The following is a 27,086-nucleotide window of genomic DNA, read 5'->3' as shown; positions in this document are numbered from 1 at the left end:
TCTCGCCATTTGCAACTACGTGGGTGGAACCAGAGGGCATTATTCTAAGCAAAATTAGTCAGTCAGAGAAAGAAAAATATCATATGACTTCACTTATATGAAGACTTTAAGATATAAAACAGATTAACATAAGGGAAGGGGTGCAAAAGTAATATAAAAACAGGAAGGGGGACAAAACATAAAAGACTCCTAAATATAGAGAACAGAGGGTTGCTGGAGTGGTTTGGGGAGGGGGGATGGGCTAAATGGGTAATGGGCTTAAGGAATCTACTCCTGAAATCATTGTTGTACCATGTGCTAACTAACTTGGATGTAAATTATAAAAAATAAATAAAGTATAGAAAAAAAAAAAGAAAGTCCCCATCATCGTTTGGGCAAATGATGCCCCAACTTGGTGTTCTTAGTCCTGGTTTCACAAAAAATTGTCACGAATCAATTAAACATACAATTCTCATTTGGGGTGGATGTATGGATAGATAAATGATAGAGAGGTAGATACAGAAAGGGAGAGAGTGTTTTTCTTTATATTTTGGACAACTGAGGCTTATGAATGCCACATGTGTGATCTCTGCATATTAAAAGGGAGAAAGGGTCTCAGATGAAGCCTGATGCAGGGATAGGCTCCCTGAGCATCTATCCCTCAGGGTTCCATGGCATAAATGCAGTCCCACTGCTGTGCTTTCTCCAGAGATACATGATGTTTAGAATGACTGCATGAGAAAAATCTCGTATCTCTCACTTTCTCGTTTTTACCAGTTTGTATGACTTTTACTTTTATGTTAGCATAATACAGAAATGTTTGCATTTGCGTTGTTACTGCCCCACACGATGAATTTTGACTACAGAGTGCTGGAATCATTGAGAGTGAGCATTGAAGTCTGCATTTTGTGTTTTGCTTTTACGGGCTTTGATGTTTTCTCAGAGGAATTTTGGTTATTATTTTTCTAATTTGGCCTTATCTTAGTTGCCCAATGCATGAGAAATTAGCTCTCATGTCTGGGGATTATGTTTTGAGTGGGGTCCTGGGGCACTGTTCAGTGTGTACCCCTTCCCTGGGTGAAGGAAGCAGAAAAGAGTGGAGTTTCAGAATTTTTCATTACTAAAGGTCATTGCAGTAATTAAGGTCTAAAGTAAAATCTCTGAAATGTGGAGATTGGTTACCAGTTGCCTACAGAGAAACAACGTGAAATGACATACAGTGTGATTTCTGGAGACGCAGCTCCCTGTGTCTAGACACTATCACTTAGCACTTCCCATGGGTCCCAGGGTCAGCTGGGCATGCAGAGATCCCAGAGCTAACACTCTGTGCACTGCCCTCCAGAGCTCATCATCTTGCAAGGAAGGTCATCAGGACCTGAGCCATAAGGATACCTCACACCTGTAAAGGTAAGTTGAGGGCTGATAATCTTAACCTAGGTAAGTGACAACAGTAAAGCGTAGGTACCATATGAGCAGGAGAGATACCAATGTGGCTCAGATGTGCACCCTTATGATATGGCCAAAGGCCACAGGAAAGACTAATGTGTTGCTGGGAAGTGATGAGACTTGAACTGACTTAGAAAAGACCCTCAAAGGTACCGGGCAAGATGGCGGCTTAGGAGGACGCTGGGCTCACCGCACGTCCTGCTGATCACTTAGATTCCATCTACACCTGCCTAAATAACCCAGAAAACCGCCAGAGGATTAGCAGAACAGAGTCGCCGGAGCCAAACGCAGACGAGAGGCCCACGGAAGAGGGTAGGAAGGGCGGCGAGGCGGTGCGCGCTCCACGGACTGGTGGGAGGGAGCCGGGGCGGAGGGGCGGCTCGCCGGCCAAGCAGAGCCCCCGAGTCGGGCTTGCAAAAGCGGAGGGGCCGGGCGGACTGTGTTCCGACAGCAAGCGCGACTTAGCGTCTGGGAGGTCAGAAATTAACAGCTCTGCTCGGAAAGCGGGAAGGCTGGAGGACAAAGGGAGGGAGAGCTGCTGAGCCCCCTGACAACAGAGCTCAGTTTGGTGGGGAACAAAGGCGCTCGCCAGCGCCATTTCCCCCGCCCATCCCCCAGCCAAAATCCCAAAGGGAACCGGTTCCTGCCAGGGAACTTGCTCGCTCCACGCAAACACCCAACTCTGCGCTTCTTCGGAGCCAAACCTCCAGCAGCGGATCTGACTCCCTCCCGCTGCCACAGGGCCCCTCCTGAAGTGGATCACCTAAGGAGAAGCGATCTAAGCCTGCCCCTCCTGCCCCCGAGCACCTTGCCTACCCACCCCAGCTAATACGCCAGATCCCCAGCATCACAAGCCTGGCAGGGTGCAAGTAGCCCAGACGAGCCACACCACCCCACAGTGAATCCCGCCCCTAGGAGAGGGGAAGAGAAGGCACACACCAGTCTGACTGTGGCCCCAGCGGTGGGCTGGGGGCAGACATCAGGTCTGACTGCGGCCCCGCCCACCAACTCCAGGTATACACCACAGCACAGGGGAAGTGCCCTGCAGGTCCTCGCCACGCCAGGGACTATCCAAAATGACCAAGCGGAAGAACTCCCCCCAGAAGAATCTCCAGGAAATAACAACAGCTAATGAGCTGATCAAAAAGGATTTAAATAATATAACAGAAAGTGAATTTAGAATAATAGTCATAAAATTAATCGCTGGGCTTGAAAACAGTATACAGGACAGCAGAGAATCTCTTGCTACAGAGATCAAGGGACTAAGGAACAGTCACGAGGAGCTGAAAAACGCTTTAAACGAAATGCATAACAAAATGGAAACCACCACAGCTCGGCTTGAAGAGGCAGAGGAGAGAATAGGTGAACTAGAAGATAAAGTTATGGAAAAAGAGGAAGCTGAGAAAAAGAGAGATAAAAAAATCCAGGAGTATGAAGGGAAAATTAGAGAATTAAGTGATACACTAAAAAGAAATAATATACGCATAATTGGTATCCCAGAGGAGGAAGAGAGAGGGAAAGGTGCTGAAGGGGTACTTGAAGAAATCATAGCTGAGAACTTCCCTGAACTGGGGAAGGAAAAAGGCATTGAAATCCAAGAGGCACAGAGAACCCCCTTCAGACGTAACTTGAATCGATCTTCTGCACGACATATCATAGTGAAACTGGCAAAATACAAGGATAAAGAGAAAATTCTGAAAGCAGCAAGGGGTAAACGTGCCCTCACATATAAAGGGAGACCTATAAGACTCGTGACTGATCTCTCTTTTGAAACTTGGCAGGCCAGAAAGAATTGGCAAGAGATTTTCAGGGTGCTAGACAGAAAAAACATGCAGCCAAGAATCCTTTATCCAGCAAGTCTGTCATTTAGAATAGAAGGAGAGATAAAGGTCTTCCCAAACAAACAAAAACTGAAGGAATTTGTCACCACTAAACCAGCCCTACAAGAGATCCTAAGGGGGACCCTGTGAGACAAAGTCCCAGAGACATCACTATAAGCATAAAACATACAGACATCACAATGACTCTAAACCCGTATCTTTCTATAATAACACTGAATGTAAATGGATTAAATGCGCCAACCAAAAGACATAGGGTATCAGAATGGATAAAAAAACAAGACCCATCTATTTGCTGTCTACAAGAGACTCATTTTAGACCTGAGGACACCTTTAGATTGAGAGTGAGGGGATGGAGAACTATTTATCATGCGACTGGAAGCCAAAGGAAAGCTGGAGTAGCCATACTTATATCAGACAAACTAGACTTTAAATTAAAGGCTGTAACAAGAGATGAAGAAGGACATTATATAATAGTTACAGGGTCTATCCATCAGGAAGAGCTAACAATTATCAATGTCTATGCACCGAATACCGGAGCCCCCAAATATATAAAACAATTACTCATAAACATAAGCAACCTTATTGATAAGAATGTGGTAATTGCAGGGGACTTTAATACACCACTTACAGAAATGGATAGATCAACTAGACACACGGTCAATAAAGAAACAAGGGCCCTGAATGAGACATTGGATGAGATGGACTTGACAGATATATTTAGAACTCTGCATCCCAAAGCAACAGAATATACTTTCTTCTCGAGTGCACATGGAACATTCTCCAAGATAGATCATATACTGGGTCACAAAACAGCCCTTCATAAGTTTACAAGAATTGAAATTATACCATGCTTACTTTCAGACCACAATGCCATGAAGCTTGAAATCAACCACAGGAAAAAGTCTGGAAAACCTCCAAAAGCATGGAGGTTAAAGAACACCCTACTAACGAATGAGTGGGTCAACCAGGCAATTAGAGAAGAAATTAAAAAATATATGGAAACAAACGAAAATGAAAATACAACAATCCAAACGCTTTGGGACGCAGCAAAGGCAGTCCTGAGAGGAAAATACATTGCAATCCAGGCATATCTCAAGAAACAAGAAAAATCCCAAATACAAAATCTAACAGCACACCTAAAGGAACTAGAAGCAGAACAGCAAAGGCAGCCTAAGCCCAGCAGAAGAAGAGAAATAATAAAGATCAGAGCAGAAATAAACAATATAGAAACTAAAAAAACTGTAGAGCAGATCAACGAAACCAAGAGTTGGTTTTTTGAAAAAATAAACAAAATTAACAAACCTCTAGCCAGGCTTCTCAAAAAGAAAAGGGAGATGACCCAAATAGATAAAATCATGAATGAAAATGGAACTATTACAACCAATCCCTCAGAGATACAAACAATTATCAGGGAATACTATGAAAACTTATATGCCAACAAATTGGACAACCTGGAAGAAATGGACGAATTCCTGAACACCCACACGCTTCCAAAACTCAATCAGGAGGAAATAGAAAGCTTGAACAGACCCATAACCAGCGAAGAAATTGAATCGGTTATCAAAAATCTCCCAACAAAGAAGAGTCCAGGACCAGATGGCTTCCCAGGGGAGTTCTACCAGACGTTTAAAGCAGAGATAATACCTATCCTTCTCAAGCTATTCCAAGAAATAGAAAAGGAAGGAAAACTTCCAGACTCATTCTATGAAGCCAGTATTACTTTGATTCCTAAACCAGACAGAGACCCAGTAAAAAAAGAGAACTACAGGCCAATATCCCTGATGAATATGGATGCAAAAATTCTCAATAAGATACTAGCAAATCGAATTCAACGGCATATAAAAAGAATTATTCACCATGATCAAGTGGGATGCATTCCTGGGATGCAGGGCTGGTTCAACATTCGCAAATCAATCAACGTGATACATCACATTAACAAAAAAAGAGAGAAGAACCATATGATCCTGTCAATCGATGCAGAAAAGGCCTTCGACAAAATCCAGCACCCTTTCTTAATAAAAACCCTTGAGAAAGTCGGGATAGAAGGAACATACTTAAAGATCATAAAAGCCATTTATGAAAAGCCCACAGCTAACATCATCCTCAACGGGGAAAAACTGAAAGCTTTTTCCCTGAGATCAGGAACACGACAAGGATGCCCACTCTCACCGCTGCTGTTTAACATAGTGCTGGAAGTTCTAGCATCAGCAATCAGACAACAAAAGGAAATCAAAGGCATCAAAATTGGCAAAGATGAAGTCAAGCTTTCGCTTTTTGCAGATGACATGATATTATACATGGAAAATCCGATAGACTCCACCAAAAGTCTGCTAGAACTGATACAGGAATTCAGCAAAGTTGCAGGATACAAAATCAATGTACAGAAATCAGTTGCATTCTTATACACTAACAATGAAGCAACAGAAAGACAAATAAAGAAACTGATCCCATTCACAATTGCACCAAGAAGCATAAAATACCTAGGAATAAATCTAACCAAAGATGTAAAGGATCTGTATGCTGAAAACTATAGAAAGCTTCTGAAGGAAATTGAAGAAGATTTAAAGAAATGGAAAGACATTCCCTGCTCATGGATTGGAAAAATAAATATTGTCAAAATGTCAATACTACCCAAAGCTATCTACACATTCAATGCAATCCCAATCAAAATTGCACCAGCATTCTTCTCGAAACTAGAACAAGCAATCCTAAAATTCATATGGAACCACAAAAGGCCCCGAATAGCCAAAGGAATTTTGAAGAAGAAGACCAAAGCAGGAGGCATCACAATCCCAGACTTTAGCCTCTACTACAAAGCTGTCATCATCAAGACAGCATGGTATTGGCACCAAAACAGACACATAGACCAATGGAATAGAATAGAAACCCCAGAACTAGACCCACAAACGTATGGCCAACTCATCTTTGACAAAGCAGGAAAGAACATCCAATGGAAAAAAGACAGCCTCTTTAACAAATGGTGCTGGGAGAACTGGACAGCAACATGCAGAAGGTTGAAACTAGACCACTTTCTCACACCATTCACAAAAATAAACTCAAAATGGATAAAGGACCTAAATGTGAGACAGGAAACCATCAAAACCTTAGAGGAGAAAGCAGGAAAAGACCTCTCTGACCTCAGCCGTAGCAATCTCTTACTCGACACATCCCCAAAGGCAAGGGAATTAAAAGCAAAAGTGAATTACTGGGACCTTATGAAGATAAAAAGCTTCTGCACAGCAAAGGAAACAACCAACAAAACTAAAAGGCAACCAACGGAATGGGAAAAGATATTTGCAAATGACATATCGGACAAAGGGCTAGTATCCAAAATCTATAAAGAGCTCACTAAACTCCACACCCGAAAAACAAATAACCCAGTGAAGAAATGGGCAGAAAACATGAATAGACACTTCTCTAAAGAAGACATCCGGATGGCCAACAGACACATGAAAAGATGTTCAGCGTCGCTCCTTATCAGGGAAATACAAATCAAAACCACACTCAGGTATCACCTCACGCCAGTCAGAGTGGCCAAAATGAACAAATCAGGAGACTATAGATGCTGGAGAGGATGTGGAGAAACGGGAACCCTCTTGCACTGTTGGTGGGAATGCAAATTGGTGCAGCCGCTCTGGAAAGCAGTGTGGAGGTTCCTCAGAAAATTAAAAATAGACCTACCCTATGACCCAGCAATAGCACTGCTAGGAATTTATCCAAGGGATACAGGAGCACTGATGCATAGGGGCACTTGTACCCCAATGTTCATAGCAGCACTCTCAACAATAGCCAAATTATGGAAAGAGCCTAAATGTCCATCAACTGATGAATGGATAAAGAAATTGTGGTTTATATACACAATGGAATATTACATGGCAATGAGAAAAAATGAAATATGGCCTTTTGTAGCAACGTGGATGGAACTGGAGAGTGTGATGCTAAGTGAAATAAGCCATACAGAGAAAGACAGATACCATATGGTCTCACTCTTATGTGGATCCTGAGAAACTTAACAGGAACCCATGGGGGAGGGGAAGGAAAAAAAAAAAAAAAGAGGTTAGAAAGGGAGAGAGCCAAAGCATAAGAGACTGTCAAAAACTGAGAACAAACTGAGGGTTGATGGGGGGTGGGAGGGAGGAGAGGGTGGGTGATGGGTATTGAGGAGGGCACCTTTTGGGATGAGCACTGGGTGTTGTATGGAAACCAATTTGTCAATAAATTTCAGAAAAAGAAAAAAAAAAAAAACAGAAACAAAAATGGAAAACAATAAAGTCTATGGCACAGAAAAAAAAAAAAAAAAAAAAAGAAAAGAAAAGACCCTCAAAGAATAAAGCCACAACAGGAAAGCCTGTGGGCTCTGGGCAGTGGGAAGGGAGAAGACAGAGAGATGCAAAGAGGTGATGTGCTTTGAGAAATAACATGCTAATGATTCTGGAAACTGCCTCCAAGCAGCTTGAGAAAGAAAGTCTATGGGAGATGGATAAGGACTGTAGAGAGCAGAGTGGGGCTCCACTGTGGAAAAGGGCACTTTGCATTTCTTGAGGGCACATCTGGGAGATCTCATGTGGCTCACAGGGCTAAGGAATTTTAAATAATGGTGATGAGATACCCACTTTTCCTGCTTCACCTGTAGTCCAACCCAACATCATTACCCCAAATGCTTGCCACACATTTCTGCATTGTGTTGGTGCTACTTGGAGAATAAAAGGAAGGAAGGGCTTGTAAGATGGGGTGAGGTGAGAAAGGATGGTAGAGGTGGGATGCAAAATAGCCAGTGGGCCTAGGGCCACCCAGGGTAAGGAAGCAGACCAGGCATGGGTGACACAGGAGCCAGCAGGAAATAAGGCCTTCTGACCTGCAAATACACTCTACATAGTCTGGGTGGGGAAGATAAGCCCCTGCAGTTATTGTGTAGGGAATATCTTGCCAAGAGATTCTAGAATCACATGTGTTTTTCAAATAATGAAAAAAAAATGCCTAAACAATGGTACACACATAAAGCTGAAGAGGTTTGGGGAAGGGTTTATCTGGGGGAAGAAAAGTTTTCTTGGAGAGGATGGCTTTGAAAATAACCTCATGTGTCACTGGTGTGGGAAGGTGACCACTTGGACCAATGCTTCTTCATCTGTGAAATAAGCTTTATCTTAACTTTTGTGGAGAACCAATTAATTAAAGATCTGAAATTGTTTTGAGAACTATGCTGTACACAAGGGGAGACATTATTGCATGTCAGTATGATACAGTCAGCTCTTGGGGTTTTCTGGTTTCAGAGAATCCTAGATTACTATCATTGCAGCAACTGTTTTCTTCCTTGAGACTGTTGTTTTTAACTGTGTATTTGTTTTACATTAGAAGTAAGTTTGTGCTATCTTATCTGCTTCCTACAGATTAGGCTCTTGCAAAGTAAGGCCAATATGGATGCATCAATTTGTCTCAAACACACTTGCCTTGGTTTGGACATCCCACATTAAGGATGTGAGGAATAGCACCTTTTTGGGGAGATGCTCCCAGGAAGCACATGTACTGGTGTGGGGAAGATGGCTGATAGAGGGTGTGTACTCACCCACCTGGGACATCACTGTGGGAAACTGGAGCTCTATACCACTAGAATCCCAGAGAACGATGTGGGGCATATTGCAGAGTTGCCCCAAGCTCTCCCCACTATAATTTTCTGAAAGCTGTCGGAGAAAACTTCTGGGTTGTCCTACACCCTACCCAAGAGAAAGATCCCATATGGATACTCATAGGTGTAGGCTATCTCAATGTTGATACCCCTCCCTGCCATCCACAGGTAAGGCAATTTGCTGTGAGATTGAAGGAAGAAAAGGTGGAGGGGCAAAGAGAGAGGAGGACAAAGAATGATATACACGTGTCCTGGGAACAGGGTGCACATATGCCCCAGTGAGCCTTAGTGCTCCACACGAGATTATCAGGATCCTCAGGGACCACTGACCCTAAGAATCCAATGCAGCCACAGCCCCAGATATGGTTCCCAGATCCTCTTATCAGTTTTTGGCAAGGGTGCTGGGGAAAAGGGAAGAATCCCACAACTCTCAATAGGCATTATGGAACATATCAAAACAGTAAAGGTATTTTAACATTTATCTTCCTTTACCAGTTTTGACAAAGTACATAAGAGTAAAAATAAAAGGAGAGGAAAAGAATGTACGTGAGAGACAACTAACAGGGGGGAAGATGGCGGCATAGGAGGACGCTGGGCTCACCGCGTCCCACTGATCACTTAGATTCCACATACACCTGCCTAAATAACCCAGAAAACCGCCAGAAGACTAGCAGAACAGAGTCTCCAGAGCCAAGCTCAGAGAGAGGCCCACGGAAGAGGGTAGGAAGGGCGGCAAGGCAGTGCACGCTACATGGACTGGCAGGAGGGAGCCGGGATTGAGGGGCGACCCTCCAGCCAGGCAGAGACCCCAAGTCTGGCTTGCAAAAGCAGAGGGGCCAGACGGAGTGTGTTTGGACAGCGAGCGGGACTTAACATCTGGAAGGTTATAACTTACCAGCTCTGCTCAGAGAGCGGGAAGACTGGAGGACAACAGGAGGGAGAGTTGCTGAGCCCTGGGAAGACAGACCTCAGTTTGGTGGGGAACAAAGGCATTCACCAGTGCCATCTCCCTTGCCCGTCCCCCAGCCAAAATCCCAAAGGGAACCAGTTCCTGCCAGAGAACTTGCTTGCACCACGCAAACACCCAACCCTGTGCTTCTGCAGATCCACATCTCCGGTGGTGGGTCTGACTCCCTCCCGCTGCTGTAGCATCCCTCCCTAAGTGGATCACTGAAGGAGAAGCAAGCTGAGCCTACCCTTCCCACCCCCATGCACCTTGCCTATACACCTCAGTTAATATGCCAGATCCCCAGCACCACAAGCCTGGCAGTGTACAAGTAGCCCAGATGGGCCATGCCACCCCACAGTGAATCCCGCCCCTAGGAGTGGGAAAGAGAAGACACACACCAGTCTGACTGTTGTCCCAACGGTGGGCTGGGAGCAGACATCAGGTCTGACTGTGACCCCACTCACCAACGCAAGTTATTCGAGAGAGCACAGGGGAAGTGCCCTGCAGTTCCGCACCACTCCAGAAACGATCCAAAATGACCAAACGGAAGAATTCCCCTCAAAAGAATCTCCAGGAAATAACAACAGCTAACGAACTGATCAAAACGGATTTAAACAATATAACAGAAAGCGAATTTAGAATAATAGTCATAAAATTAATCGCTGGGCTTGATACAGTATAGAGGACATCAGAGAATCTATTGCTACAGAGATCAAGAGACTAAGGAATAGCCAGGAGGAGCTAAAACATGTGATAAACAAGCTGCAAAATAAAATGGAAACGACCACGGCTCGGATTGAAGAGGCAGAGGAGAGAATAGGTGAACTAGAAGATAAAATTATGGAAAAGAAGAAGCTGAGAAAAAAAGAGATAAAAAAAAAATCCAGGAGTATGACGGGAAAATTAGAGAACTAAGTGATGCACTAAAGAGAAATAATCTATGCATAATTGGTATTCCAGAGGAGGAAGAGAGAGGGAAAGGTGCTGAAGGGGTACTTGAAGAAATCATAGCTGAGAACTTCCCTGAACTGGGGAAAGAAAAAGACATTGAAATCCAAGAGGCACAGAAAACTCCCTTCAGACATAACTTGAATCGATCTTCTGCACAACATATCATAGTGAAACTGGCAAAATACAAGGATAAAGAGAGAATTCTGAAAGCAGCGAGGGATAAATGTGCTCTAACATATAAAGGGGGACCTATAAGACTCCTGACTGATCTCTCTTCTGAAACTTGGCAGTCCAGAAAGGAATGGCAGGAGATCTCCAATGTGATGAACAAAATTATATGCAGCCGAGAATCCTTTATCCAGCAAGTCTGTCACTTAGAAAGAAGGAGAGATAAAGGTCTTCCCAAACAAACAAAAACTGAAGGAATTCGTCACCACTAAACCAGCCCTACAAGAGATACTAAGGGGGATCCTGTGAAACAAAGTACCAGAGACACCACTACAAGCATAAATCATACAGACATCACAATGACTCTAAACCCATACCTTACTATAATAACACTGGATGTAAATGGACTAAATGCACCAACCAAAAGACATAGGGTATCAGAATGCATAAAAAAACAAAACCCATCTATTTGTTGTCTACAAGAGACTCATTTTAGACCTGAGGACACATCCCCTCACATTGAGAGTGAGGGGATGGAGAACTATTTACCATGCCACTGGAAGTCAAAAGAAAGCTGGAGTAGACATACTTATATCAGACAAATTAGACTTTAAATTAAAGGCTGTGACAAGAAATGAAGAAGGGCATTATATAATCATCACAGGGTCTATCCACCAGGAAGAGCTAACAATTATAAATGTCTATGTGCCGAATACGGGAGCCCCCAAAATATATAAAACAATTATTCACAAACATAAGCAACCTTATTGATAAGAATGTGGTACTTGCAGGGGACTTTAACACTCCACTTACAGAAATGGATAGATCATCTAGACACATGGTCAATAAAGAAACAAGGGCCCTGAATGATACATTGGATCAGATTCAACTCTGCATCCCAAAGCAACAGAATATACTTTCTTCTCAAGTGCACATGGAACATTCTCCAAGATAGATCACATACTGGGTCACAAAACAGCCCTTCATGAGCATACAAGAATTGAAATCATACCATGCATACTTTCAGACCACAATGCTATGAAGCTTGAAATCAACCACAGGAAAAAGTCTGGAAAACCTCCAAAAGCATGGAGGTTAAAGAACACCCTAATAAAGAATGAATGGGTCAACCAGGCAATTAGAGAAGAAATTTAAAAAATATATGGAAACAAACGGAAATGAAAATACAACAAGCCAAATGCTTTGGGATGCAGCGAAGGCAGTCCTGAGAGGAAAATACATTGCAATCCAGGCATATCTCAAGAAGCAAGAAAAATCCCAAATACAAAATCTAACAGCACACCTAAAGGAAATAGAAGCAGAACAGCAAAGACAGCCTAAACCCAGCAGAAGAAGAGAAATAATAAAGAGCAGAGCAGAAATAAACAATATAGAATCTAAAAAAACTGTAGAGCAATCAATGAAACCAAGAGTTGGTTTTTTGAAAAAATAAACAAAATTGAGAAACCTCTAGCCAGGCTTCTCAAAAAGAAAAGGGAGATGACCCAAATAGATAAAATCATGAATGAAAATGGAATTATTACAACCAATCGTTCAGAGATACAAACAGTTATCAGGGAATACTATGAAAAATTATATGCCAACAATCTGGACAACCTGGAAGAAATGGACAAATTCCTAAACACCCACACACTTCCAAAACTCAATCAGGAGGAAATAGAAAGCTTGATCAGACGCATAACCAGCGAATAAATTGAACCAGTTATCAAAAATCTCCCAAAAAATAAGAGTCCAGGACCAGATGGCTTTCCAGAGGAGTTCTACCAGACGTTTAAAGCAGAAATAATACCTATCCTTCTCAAGCTATTCCAAGAAATAGAAAGGGAAGGAAAACTTCCAGACTCATTTTATGAAGCCAGTATTAGTTTGATTCCTAAACCAGACAGAGAGACCCAGTAAAAAAAGAGAACTGCAGGCCAATATCCCTGATGAATATGGATGCAAAAATTCTCAATAAGATACTAGCAAATAGAAGTCAACAGCATATAAAAAGAATTATTCACCATGATCCAGTGGGATTCATTCCTGGGATGCAGGGCTGGTTCAACATTCACAAATCAGTCAACGTGATACATCACATTAATGAAAGAAAAAAATAAGAACCATATGATCCTGTCAATCGATGCAGAAAAGGCCTTTGACAAAATTCAGCACCCTTTCTTAATAAAAACCCTCGAGAAAGTCAGGATTGAAGGAACATACTTAAAGATCATAAGAGCCATTTATGAAAATCCCACAGCTAATATCATCCTCAATGGGGAAAAACTGAAAGCTTTTTCCCTGAGATCAGGAACACGACAGGGATGTCCACTCTCACTGCTGTTGTTTCACATAGTGTTGGAAGTGCTAGCATCAGCAATCAGACAACAAAAGGAAATCAAAGGCATCAAAATTGGCAAAGATGAAGTCAAGCTTTCGCTATTTGCAGATGACATGATATTATACATGGAAAACCCGATAGACTCCAGCAAAAGTCTGCCAGAACTGATACATGAATTCAGCAGAGTGTCACGATACAAAATCAATGTACAGAAATCAGTTGCATTCTTATACACTAACAATGAAGCAACAGAAAGACAAATAAAGAGTCTGATTCCATTCACAATTGCACCAAGAAGCATAAAATACCTAGGAATAAATCTAACCAAAGATGTAAAAGATATGTATGCTGAAAAATATAGAAAGTTTATGAAAGAAATTGAAGAAGATATAAAGAAATGGAAAAACATTCCGTGCTCATGGATTGGAAGAATAAATATTGTCAAAATGTCAATACTACCCACAGCTATCTACACGTTCAATGCAATCCCAATAAAAATTGCTCTAGTATTCTTCTCTAAACTAGAACAAGCAATCCTAAAATTCATATGGAACTTACAAAAGGTCCCAAATAGCCAAAGTAATTTTGAAGAAGAAGACCAAAGCAGGAGGCATCACAATCCCAGACTTTAGCCTCTACTACAAAGCTGTAATCATCAAGACAGCGTGGTATTGGCACAAAAACAGACACATAGACCAATGGAATAGAATAGAAACCCCAGAACTAGACCCACAAACGTATGGCCAACTCATCTTTGACAAAGCAGGAAAGAACATCCAATGGAAAAAAGACAGTCTCTTTAACAAATGGTGCTGGGAGAACTGAACAGCAACATGCAGAAGGTTGAAACTAGACCACTTTCTCACACCATTCACAAAAATAAACTCAAAATGGATAAAGGACCTGAATGTGAGACTGGAAACCATCAAACCCTAGAGGAGAAAGCAGGAAAAGACCTCTCTGACCTTAGCCGTAGCAATCTCTTACTTGACACGTCCCCAAAGGCATGGGAATTAAAAGCAAAAATGAACTACTGGGGCCTTATGAAGATAAAAAGCTCCTGCACAGCAAAGGAAACAACCAACAAAACTAAAAAGCAGCCAATGGAATGGGAAAAGATATTTGCAAATGACATATCGGACAAAGGGCTAGTATCCAAAATCTAGAAAGAGCTCACCAAACTCCACACCCAGAAAACAAATAATCCAGTGAAGAAATGGGAAGAAAACATGAATATACACTTCTCTAAAGAAGACATCCAGATGGCCAACAGACACATGAAAAGATGCTCAACGTCGCTCCTCATCAGGGAAATACAAATTAAAACCACACTCAGATATCACCTCACGCCAGTCAGAGTGGCCAAAATGAACAAATCAGGAGACTATAGATGCTGGCGAGGATGTGGAGAAACGGGAACCCTCTTGCACTGTTGGTGGGAATGCAAATAGGTGCAGCCACTCTGGAAAACGGTGTGGAGGTTCCTCAGAAAATTAAAAATAGACCTACCCTATGACCCAGCAATAGCACTGCTAGGAATTTACCCAAGGGATACAGGAGTTCTGATGCATAGGGGCACTTGTGCCCTAATGTTTATAGCAGCACTCTCAACAATAGCTAAATTATGGAAAGAGCCTAAATATCCATCAACTGATGAATGGATAAAGAAATTGTGGTTTATATACACAATGGAGTACTACATGGCAATGAGAAAGAATGAAATATGGCCCTTTGTAGCAACATGGATGGAACTGGAAAGTGTGATGCTAAGTGAAATAAGCCATACAGAGAAAGACAGATACCATGTCTTTTCACTCTTATGTGGATCCTGAGAAACTTAACAGAAACCCATGGGGGAGCAGAAGGATAAAAAAAGGAGGTTAGAGTGGGAGAGAGCCAAAGCATAAGAGACTGTTAAAAACTGAGAAGAAACTGAGGGTTGATGGGGAGTGGGAGGGAGGGGAGGGTGGGTGATGGGTATTGAGGAGGCACCTGTTGGGATGAGCACTGGGTGTTGTATGGAAACCAATTTGATAATAAATTTCATATATTGAGAAAAAAAAAAGAATGTATGTGAGAGAGTGCTTGTGTGTCTTCCTTGTCCCCAGAAAAATCAGGCAAGGGGGAACTGGGACGTCTCTCCTCTCATACACATTTCAGCACAGGGCACAGGTTGGTTCTGAGGTACACCTGCCCTTGTTCACTGCGGAATTTGGGGAAGCTTCCCCAGGATCCTCCTCCTACCCCTAATGCTTTTCTATATGACCTATAATAATGAAACAATTAATAATACATAGTTGATATTTATGAAGCATTGATATGGAACACAGTCTCAATTATGCACTGTGCTTCTAGTGCATTCCAGAAGCCCAAAGTTGAGTTCAAGGATATCAAAGGGATCAAATTGCTATAAATTGCATAAGGGTTGCAGCCAAAGCCTGTCTGAGCCCAGAGGACTCCCTGAGACTGGCAGAAGTGCTGGGTACTAGATGTCACTCACACCCCTTTCAGGACAGAAAGTAGGCATTGACTGCTGATGTATCACAGCCATAATCTTCCTGGAGCTGCTCCCAGTGGGAAGGCCCACTCTGAGGGCATTCTACATCCAGGGCTTCCTTGAGTGAAGGCATGACCTCCATGGGCTGAATATCTGAAGATCTATCTCAGCTCCCTGCTTCCCATTAGGGATTCAGTGCCACAGGTCAGCATCTGCCTCTGCCTAGGGCCTCTTCCCTCACTGTACCTTCCCTAGGACCTCCCAGAGGGCCTGCCCCTTTGCATTTGTTGCATTCCATCTTCTCCTCAGGAAGCCTGGCCCCACACCCCAGGAAGCAGAGTTCAGGCTCCTTGGAGCAGAGTGAGCCCACCCTAGGGCATGCTCTGCCCCTACCTGGGCTGTCCCTCATGGCAGCTCAACAGGACACAGCAGGGTTGATGGGGATGGGTGGTGTCAATGTGGTCCCTCCTCTAAAACAAAAATCTGACAGGCTCAGGTGACCCCAAATGCACAAGTCAGATCAGCCCAAACTCCAGCACCTAGAAGGTGGGCCCTCCTCTATTTAACCAGGGCTGAGAGCTCTAGTTCTGGGATGAGAGCGAGACTACAACTTTCCAGGTGTGTGAGCTCAATCAAAGTTCTTGGGCTCTCCTACACTCACTCAGTTATCCCACCTGTGAAACTGGGAAAATGCTAGTGACCATGATGTCAAATGTGGGCTCAAATATATGAGGACAAAATGAATTGAGATGTCAAAGCCCAGTTTACTTTAGCTAGCATCTTTGTCTTGTGAACAGTTTTTTCCGTGATGGGGAAAATAATTTGTAATTCCTGCTATGGTGTGGTTTTACTCTGATTTACCATTTTGGACCAGGCTCAGGGCCTGGGAATAATTGTAGGGATTTCAGCTTCACCTTCCTCATAACATGGTTTTTGCTCCTCAATACAGGGGACTGATGCAAATTTCTGCCAGTGGTCAGCCCAATTCTTCATTTAGGGACCAGGGACCCAAGTGAGATGAGCTGGAGCCCAGTGTTCACTTATTATCTGAACTCCATGACATCCAACCAAGGGAGTAATTAGCTACCTAATTACCTCATTCCAGCCATCATCTGTGAGAAATAACCACCGTTCTTTATAGGCAAGAGCTCCTGAGTGTGTGGCACTGCTTGACCACTATGGTAAATTGTCTCCTCCTTGCCTCTGGCCTCAGCTTGTCCACAATCTCATCTGCTGGTCCCATGTCATCTCACCCTGTTTATCACAGCCTCTGAGGATAGCCACCACCACCAACAGTGTCAGAGCCTGCTTTTTGGGCTCCCCTGCTTCTGTGGTAGAGGGTGTGGTCTCTGGGTGTCTTGTGGCTTTGCCATTCCTCTCTTGCTCTTGTGCCAGGGCAGTTCCAGCTTCTCCACCTCACGTCTGTGGGCATCCCAGTATGTGATTCAAGGAGACATACTGAGGTCAGATTTGAGAACATTGAGGGGCCCTCAAATGGAAGCTAAACACTGACTTCACAGGCAAGGACCCCATGTGCACACACCCCTCCCTCCCCAGCACACAGCAAGGAGAGGCTGTTCTCTTCTGACAGCAGCTAGGATTCAGGGAAGTTAAGGTTAAGATTTTCAGGCTTATTTACACATATGTTCTCATCACATGATTCAGGTTCCTATCCTTTCCTGCAAGGGCCCAGACTTTTAAACACAGCAGAAATGTTTTTGTGTCTCTCCTGCAACTACAGGAGATGAGGCCTCAGGCCCTCAAATATGCCTGGAGTTGACAGCTGGGACATCTGAGCTTCTTTCCCAAAGTTTGCATGTAGTTTCAAAAAGCCAACTTCACAAATATTACCATTATCATTTCCCCAATCTGCTTACCCTCCCCAACAAAAAGACCTGCTGTTCACATTCAAACTGCACTACAGGTCAAACAACCACCACAGGTGATGGCCTTGCTGACTGATGTCATCTGTGCCAAAGTTATCACAGCTCATAACTATGAAATATGCTATTGACATGTGTGTGTCAACTTAGTCTCAAACACTAACCCTGATACTATTTTCTAGGTACACTCCTAGTACTATCTGCCTTAGCTTGTGCTCCCCAGGAAGAAATGTCTGAGACAAAGGCTTACATGTGAAGAGGTTATGGCAGGGAGGGGGTGGTCTTTGAATGCAGGATTGTGGGGCAGAAGTGGGAATAGCCAGAACAACCATGCCAGGAGGCAGTGGGCAGTGGGCAGTGGGCAGTTACTACAGGTGAATTCTTTTTTAGTCTCTTCATAAGGACTATTCCTCCAGGAGAAGGGAGAAATGCTTTCCTATCACTTTTGCTCCAATTGACTGAGGGTTACTTCATGGTGCATTAACTCCTTTGAGGCAGATTGTGGTTTCAAAAGTGACCACAGAAAATATCTGGCCCACTTGCTTTTCCAGAATTTTCTCATTCCCCATGAAGAGGTGAAGTCTTTGTCCTTTCCCTCCAGGATGTTGTGGAAATGATGCTGTGTGACTTCTGAGTCTAGCTCATAAAAAGTGATATGGCTTCTCCCTGGCTCACTTGTTCGTTCTCTCTCTCTCTCTCTCTCTCTCTCTCTCTCTCTCGCTGTCTCTGCACCCCTTGGGACCCAGCCACCATGCTTGTGGAAACCCAAGCATGAAGAGACCATATGCAGGTGTTATGGAAGACAACCACAGCTGAGGTCCTAGCCAATACCCAACATCAACTGCCAGACATACAAATGAGGCTCTCTGTCATTCAGAAATTCCAGCTAAGGCAAGAGGAGCAGAAATGTCTCCACTGAGGCCTGCCAAATGGAAGGTTCTTGAGCAGAAGAAATGTGGTTATATTAATCCATTGCATTTTAGGGTAATTGCTATGCAGTCATCCTAACTGGAACAGTCCTCAGCACTTTTGTGCTGAGAGCCAACTGGGCATCCTCCACAGCAGCGTTAGAGGGCCCCAGGCCAGGAAGCCAGGTGTGCTGCCCAACCTGAGGCTGCATTTTCCCCAAGTCAGTTGGAGGCTTTGTGGAACTGGTAACCAGGCTGTGGGTGGAGTAAAAAGTAAAGCTGAAGAGACTTAAAGAAGAATATCCAAGGGAACACAATCGCAAACCAGGAGAAGAAAGCCTGTCTTTGAGCAGTGGTATTGTTCCCTCTGCACAGAACTGAGTGTGGTTTTAGGGCTAGGATAGATAGTCTTTGTTGATATTAATCCTAGATCAGTTACAACTTTGTGAATATGGTTCTCTCCTAGCCTTTCTTCAGGTCATGACTGACAAATAAAAAGGGGGTAAGCTTTAATTTTCAATAAGCTACAATATTTATATAATTATCTTTTTTTTATCTGAAATTAAACTTTCTATCAGGATGATGGGAAACTTTGGGGCTGATGGCTAAGTGCAAGAACTAAGTCTTATTCAGATTCAGGTTTCCAGGAAAATGACTCTGGCAAGCCAGGAATCCTGTCTGTGTGTGGAATGATTTTACTCTGGGGAGAAACATCACACCCAGGAGTCTAGGCTTGGTTTTGGGAAGCTGGGTGGAGTTTTCAAGAGGTGGAGTTTTCAAGTGGCTGGTGCAGGTTAATTTATATTATCCAATAATAGGTTCTACGGGGCGCCTGGGTGGCGCAGTCGGTTAAGCGTCCGACTTCAGCCAGGTCACGATCTCGCGGTCTGTGAGTTCGAGCCCCGCGTCAGGCTCTGGGCTGATGGCTCAGAGCCTGGAGCCTGTTTCCGATTCTGTGTCTCCCTCTCTCTCTGCCCCTCCCCCGTTCATGCTCTGTCTCTCTCTGTCCCCAAAATAAATAAACGTGGAAAAAAAAATAGGTTCTAGAAAACCTGACCAAATTCTCCAGAAATATGAGACAATGGAGAAAAAGAAAGTCAAGTCAAGCAAGATACTCCTGTATCTTTCCTAAAGTTTCCTAAAGTAACTTTCCTAAGTTTTACACCATACAGTTCGTTGGCATATTGTTGCTGAGAAACAATAAGGCCTATAGAATCTATACTCCCATGGAGACTATGGGTCAGATCAGGACAACCCTCCACACAATCTGGGAGTCACCGTCAGGCTTCAGGTCAGCCCAAGGGAGGGGCTAGGAGACAGCCAGTCCTGGCCACTTGTTGGCACATAACTAGTGCCCTTGGGCAGATGGGAAGGTGGGCACTGGGGTAGGCTTTTTGTTTTCTGGTGGATATGAGCCAGAGAATCCAGATTGCTTGTTTGTACTTCATTGCTGTTGAGGTGTTTCTACTGTACCAGGTCTGAGGCAACATGAGCTACATTATACATGAGCTATTTTCCCTTTGTTCAACAGGAAGTAACCACATCAAATTCCATTCTGGGAGAGGAGTAATTTTACCCAGACTCATCATCATTACCATCATCATTGTTGTTAGTTTCTACACATTTGATTTTTAACACTTGGATGAGTAGTACTTTTCCAAAAAGATATCAGACAGCTTTTGAAGACAACATTCGGAAGAAAACACAGAAAAAAAAAACCCTAAATCAAATAGGAATGCCATTCTTTGAAGAAAAGAGGCCAAATGTATATTCTGACAAACATAAACAGAAATACAAAGTTTTCTTACTCAGCCTGGATCTAACTCAGAAATAATAAACCAAATGTACCAGTCTTTGAATAATCATCTCTCTTTCTGGCTTGTTATCCCCAAGTTCTTGTGCAATGTTCTGTGATTTCATTGAAGTCTCTTGTCACCTAATGTCTTGGGTTTTTCCTCCTGCAAATGCCCTTGGTCTTTCTCCCTCTTATCTAGACTGTACCCCATGGCTGATCATTTAAATGGATAACTCAGAACATTCAGTTTTATGTCACCATTTTCTTTTTGCCCCAAGAATGTCCCTATCTTGACTCAGGACCACTAATTTTGGAGAAAACCCTATAACTGTGTAGATTAGAGCCATGAAATTACTCCCAAATTTAGTGGGACCCCTAAAACTATATACCCATTCCTTTGCCTTTTCTTATTAGATACATATTTTATTTCTAAATAGTCATGTTTTTCCTCTAGGTCCCTACTCAACCAGTCTCAATCCATTCCTAATATTCAACCCTGACTCTAAATTCTTTCAGGATTTGTAGCAGCCAGGTATTAACTCTGACAAGTTCCAAACATACTTAAAATCTTACTTAAAACCTATTTAAATAAAAAGACCTTAATTTTCTTAAACCTAGAAACCTATTTAAAATATACTTAAAATTTTACCCATAACCCAAACATCCTGCCCTCTTTTCTTCTTGTCTTGGAGGGTAAGAGATTCCCTTCTACTCTGATTATTGGCCAATACCCCCAACACTGCTTAGTGTCACTGGCTCACCGTGACCTTGCTCTGATATATCAAAAGTCAAAGGCTGCCGGGAAGAGTTCAAATATTGGCCGATTAACCACCTGGCACATGGGTTCTAGAAAGTTACAAGAATTCAGGAGATGGCAGGACTTCAACTCCATGACCTTGTGGTCTAGCTCTGTGGACCAGAGTTACACAGTCAACTATTCCCTTGCAAGGCAGGAGTCATCAATGTTGTGTCATATAAGGAGCTCACCACCAAATAGTCCCTTCATGGATAGCTCATTTCTATCCATAACTTTCTGTTCTCATCTTCTTCTCCCTCATTTTGGAAAACAGTGTCTGCTCTTGCCATAGCTCACCTATGGAAGCGAGTTCGGTGTTAATCAATACAATGCTATAACCATCCTCACTTGCCTCATCAGGTGACATTGTGGAATGTTTAATCATCACATGTCATGTACTATTACTCAACAAAGAATAGATCTTTACACACATCAACAGAAAAAGAGAAAACCCAAGGGGGTGGGGAGAGAGAAACATGAATAACAGTGACATCACCAGACAAAGAATAAAATTAGTGATTAAAAAAACAACTTCCTCATTTTAAAAGATAAATTTAGAAAGATAAACTTATATTAAAAGGTATATTTTTTTATTTTTTTTCAATATATGAAATTTATTCTCAAATTGGTTTCCATACAACACCCAGTGCTCATCCCAAAAGTTTCCCTCCTCAATACCCATCACCCACCCTCCCCTCCCTCCCACCCACCATCAACCCTCAGTTTCTTCTCAGTTTTTAAGAGTCTATTATGCTTTGGCTCTCTCCCACTCTAACCTCTTTTTTTTTTCCTTCCCCTCCTCTATGGGTTTCTGTTAAGTTTCTCAGGATCCACATAAGAGTGAAAAGATATGGTATCTGTCTTTCTCTGTATGGCTTATTTCACTTAGCATCACACTCTTCAGTTCCATCCACATTGCTACAAAGGGCCATATTTCATTCTTTCTCATTGCCATGTAGTACTCCATTGTTTATATAAACCACAATTTCTTTATCCATTCATCAGTTGATGGACATTTAGGCTCTTTCCATAATTTGGCTATTGTTGAGAGTGCTTCTATAAACATTGGTGTACAAGTGCCCCTATGCATCAGTACTCCTGTATCCCTTGGGTAAATTCCTAGCAGTGCTATTGCTGGGTCATAGGGTAGGTCTATTTTTAATTTTGTGAGGAACCTCCACACTGCTTTCCAGAGCGGCTGCACCACTTTGCATTCCCACCAACAGTGCAAGAGGGTTCCCGTTTCTCCACAGCCTCTCCAGCATCTATAGTCTCCTGATTTGTTCATTTTGGCCACTCTGACTGGCGTGAGGTCGTATCTGAGTGTGGTTTTGATTTGTATTTCCCTGATGAGGAGCGACATTGAACATCTTTTCATGTGTCTGTTGGCCATCTGGATGTCTTCTTTAGAGAAGTGTCTATTCATGTCTTCTGCCCATTTCTTCACTGGGTTATTTGTTTTTCGGGTGTGGGGTTTGGTGAGCTCTTTCTAGATTTTGGATACTAGCCCTTTGTCCGATATGTCATTTGCAAATATCTTTTCCCATTCCGTTGGTTGCCTTTTAGTTTTGTTGGTTGTTTCCTTTGCTGTGCAGAAGCTTTTTATCTTCATAAGGTCCATGTAGTTCATTTTTGCTTTTAATTCCCTTGCCTTTGGGGATGTGTCGAGTAAGAGATTGCTACGGCTGAGGTCAGAGAGGTCTTTTCCTGCTTTCTCCTCTAGGGTTTTGATGGTTTCCTGTCTCACATTCAGGTCCTTTATCCATTTTGAGTTTATTTTTGTGAATGGTGTGCAAAAGCGGTCTAGTTTCAACCTTCTGCATGTTGCTGTTCAGTTCTCCCAGCACCATTTGTTAAAGAGACTGTCTTTTTCCCATTGGATGTTCTTTCCTGCTTTGTCAAAGATGAGTTGGCCATACGTTTGTGGGTCTAGTTCTGGGTTTTCTATTCTATTCCATTGGTTTGTGTGTCTGTTTTTGTGCAAATACCACGCTGTCTTGATGATTACAGCTTTGTAGTAGAGGCTAAAGTCTGGGATTGTGATGCCTCCTGCTTTGGTCTTCTTCTTCAAAATTACTTTGGCTATTTGGGGCCTTTTGTGGTTCCATATGAATTTTAGAATTGCTTGTTCTAGTTTTGAGAAGAATGCTGGTGCAATTTTGACTGGGATTGCATTGAATGTGTAGATAGCTGTGGGTAGTATTGACATTTTGACAATATTTATTCTTCCAATCCATGAGAAGGGAATGTTTTTCCATTTCTTTATATCTTCTTCAATTTCTTTCATAAACTTTCTATATTTTTCAGCATACATATCTTTTACATCTTTGGTTAGATTTATTCCTAGGTATTTTATGCTTCTTGGTGCAATTGTGAATAGGATCAGATTCTTTATTTGTCTTTCTGTTGCTTCATTGTTAGTGTATAAGAATGCAACTGATTTCTGTACATTGATTTTGTATCGTGACACTTTGCTGAATTCATGTATCAGTTCTAGCAGACATTTGGTGGAGTCTATCGGATTTTCCATATATAATATCATGTCATCTGCAAATAGCGAAAGCTTGACTTCATCTTTGCCAATTTTGATGCCTTTGATTTCCTTTTGTTGTCTGCTTGCTGATGCTAGAACTTCCAACACTATGTTAAACAACAGTGGTGAGAGTGGGCATCCCTGTCGTGTTCCTGATCTCAGGGAAAAAGCTCTCAGTTTTTCCCCATTGAGGATGATGTTAGCTGTGGGCTTTTCATAAATGGCTTTTATGATGTGTAAGTTTGTTCCTTCTATCCCGACTTTCTCAAGGGTTTTTATTAAGAAAGCGAGCTGGATTTTGTTAAAGGCCTTTTCTGCATCGATTGACAGGATCATATGGTTCTTCTCTTTTTTTTTTATTAATGTGATGTTTCACGTTGTTTGATTTGCAAATGTTGAACCAGCCCTGCATTCCAGGAATGAATCCCACTTGATCATGGTGAATAATTCTCTTTATATGCTGTTGAATTCGATTTGCTAGTATCTTATTGAGAATTTTTGCATCCATATTCATCAGGGATATTGGCCTGTAGTTCTCTTTTTTACTGGGTCTCTCTGTCTGGTTTAGGAATCAAACTAATACTGGCTTCATAAAATGAGTCTGGAAGTTTTCCTTCCCTTTCTATTTCTTGGAATAGCTTGAGAAGAATAGGTATTATCTCTGCTTTAAACATCTGGTAGAACTCCCCTGGGAAGCCATCTGGTCCTGGACTCTTATTTGTTGGGAGATTTTTTGATAACCGATTCAATTTCTTCGCTGCTTATGGGTCTGTTCAAGATTTCTATTTCCTCCTGATTGAGTTTTGGAAGCGTGTAGGTGTTTAGGAATTTGTCAATTTCTTCCAGTTTGTCCAATTTGTTGGCATATAATTTTTCATACTATTCCCTGATAATTGTTTGTATCTCTGAGGGATTGTTTGTAATAATTCCATTTTCATTCATGATCTTATCTATTTTGGTCATCTCCCTTTTCTTTTTGAGAAGCCTGGCTACAGGTTTGTCAATTCTGTTTATTTTTTCAAAAAACCAACTCTTGGTTTCATTGATCGCTCTACAGTTTTTTTAGATTCTATATTGTTTATTTCTGCTCTGATCTTTATTATTTCTCTTCTTCTGCTGGGTTTAGGCTGCCTTTGCTGTTCTGCTTCTAGTTCCTTTAGGTGTGCTGTTAGATTTTGTATTTGGGATTTTTCTTGTTTCTTGAGATAGGCCTGGATTGCAATGTATTTTCCTCTCAGGACTGCCTTTGCTGCGTCCCAACGTGTTTGGATTGTTGTATTTTCATTTCCGTTTGTTTCCATATATTTATTAAATTTCTTCTCTAATTGCCTGGTTGACCCATTCATTCTTTATTAGGGTGTTCTTTAACCTCCATGCTTTTGGAGGTTTTCCAGACTTTTTCCTGTGGTTGATTTCAAGCTTCATAGCATTGTGGTCTGAAAGTATGCATGGTGTAATTTCAATTCTTTTATACTTATGAAGGGCTGTTTTGTGACCCAGTATATGATCTATCTTGGAGAACGTTCCACGTGCGCTCGAGAAGAAAGTATATTCTGTTGCTTTGGGATGCAGAGTTCTACATATATCTGTCAAGTCCATCTGATCCAATGTATCATTCAGGGCCCTTGTTTCTTTATTGACCGTGTGTCTAAATGATCTATCCATTTCTGTAAGTGGAGTGTTAAAGTCCCCTGCAATTACCACATTCTTATCAATAAGGTTGCTTATGTTTGTGAGTAATTGTTTTATTTATTTGGGGGCTCCTGTATTCAGCACATAGACATTTATAATTGTTAGCTCTTCCTGGTGGATAGACCCTGTGATGATTATATAATGCCCTTCTTCATCTCTTGTTACAGCCTTTAATTTAAAGTCTAGTTGGTCTGATATAAGTATGGCTACTCCAGCTTTCTTTTGGCTTCCAGTAGCATGATAAATAGTTCTCCATCCCCTCACTCTCAATCTAAAGGTGTCCTCAGGTCTAAAATGAGTCTCTTGTAGACAGCAAATAGATGGGTTTTGTTTTTTATCCATTCTGATACCCTATGTCTTTTGGTTGGTGCAATTAATCCATTTACATTCAGTGTTATTATAGTAAGATACGGGTTTAGAGTCATTGTGTTGTCTGTATGATTTATGCTTGTAGTGATGTCTCTGGTACTTTGTCTCACAGGATCCCCCTTAGGATCTCTTGTAGGGCTGGTTTAGTGGTGACAAATTCCTTCAGTTTTTGTTTGGGAAGACCTTTATCTCTCCTTCTATTCTAAATGACAGACTTGCTGGATAAAGGATTCTCGGCTGCATATGTTTTCTGTTTAGCTCACTGAAGATCACGTGCCAATCCTTTCTGGCCTGCCAAGTTTCAAAAGAGAGATCAGTCACGAGTCTTATAGGTCTCCCTTTGTAAGTTAGGGCATGTTTATCCCTAGCTGCTTTCAGAATTTTCTCTTTATCCTTGTATTTTGCCAGTTTCACTATGATATGTCGTGCAGAAGATCGATTCAAGTTATGTCTGAAGGGAGTTCTCTGTGCCTCTTGGATTTCAATGCCTTTTTCCTTCCCCAGATCAGGGAAGTTCTCAGCTATTATTTCTTTAAGTACCCCTTCAGCACCTTTCCCTCTCTCTTCCTCCTCTGGGATACCGATTATGAGTATATTATTTCTTTTTAGTGTATCACTTAGTTCTCTAATTTTCCCCTCATACTCCTGGATTTTTTTATCTCTCTTTTTCTCAGCTTCCTCTTTTTCCATAACTTTATCTTCTAGTTCACCTATTCTCTCCTCTGCCTCTTCAATCCGAGCTGTGGTGGTTTCCATTTTGTTTTGCATTTCGTTTAAAGCATTTTCCAGCTCCTCATGATGTTTCTTAGTCCCTTGATCTCTGTAGCAAGAGATTCTCTGCTGTCCTGTATACTGTTTTCAAGCCCAGCGATTAATTTTATGACTATTATTCTAAATTCACTTTCTGTTATATTATTTAAATCCTTTTTGATCAGTTCATTAGCTGTTGTTATTTCCTGGAGATTCTTCTGAGGGGAATTCTTCTGTTTGGTCATTTTGGATAGTCCCTGGAGTGGTGTGGACCTGCAGGGCACTTCCCCTGTGCTGTGGTGTATAACTGGAGTTGGTGGCAGAGCCGCAGTCAGACCTGATGTCTGCCCCCAGCCCACCACTGGGGCCACAGTCATGCTGGTGTGTGCCTTCTCTTCCCCTCTCCTAGGGGCAGGATTCACTGTGGGGTGGCGTGGTGCCTCTGGGCTACTTGCACACTGCCAGGCTCGTGGTGCTGGGGATCTGGCATATTAGCTGGGGTGGGTAGGCAAGGTGCATGGGGGCAGAAGGGGGAGGCTTAGCTAGCTTCTCCTTCAGTGGTCCA

At 42.3% G+C, this 27,086-nt stretch overlaps 1 long non-coding RNA gene across 1 annotated transcript in view; it reads right to left on the bottom strand.

Annotated features, from left to right (window-relative positions):
• LOC125162893 (uncharacterized) overlaps positions 1–21,530 on the bottom strand; it is a 28,487-nt gene extending 6,957 nt beyond the window's left edge. The window contains exon 1 of the long non-coding RNA XR_007151209.1: positions 21,475–21,530. This is a non-coding gene — a long non-coding RNA (uncharacterized LOC125162893). The remainder of the gene's footprint in view (positions 1–21,474) is intronic.
• Positions 21,531–27,086: the final 5,556 nt, after the last annotated feature.

The sequence above is a fragment of the Prionailurus viverrinus genome, chromosome A3 (genome assembly GCF_022837055.1).
Source record: "Prionailurus viverrinus isolate Anna chromosome A3, UM_Priviv_1.0, whole genome shotgun sequence".
Classification (NCBI taxonomy): Eukaryota; Metazoa; Chordata; class Mammalia; order Carnivora; family Felidae; genus Prionailurus; species Prionailurus viverrinus.
This window is presented reverse-complemented; position numbering and strand designations above follow the sequence as displayed.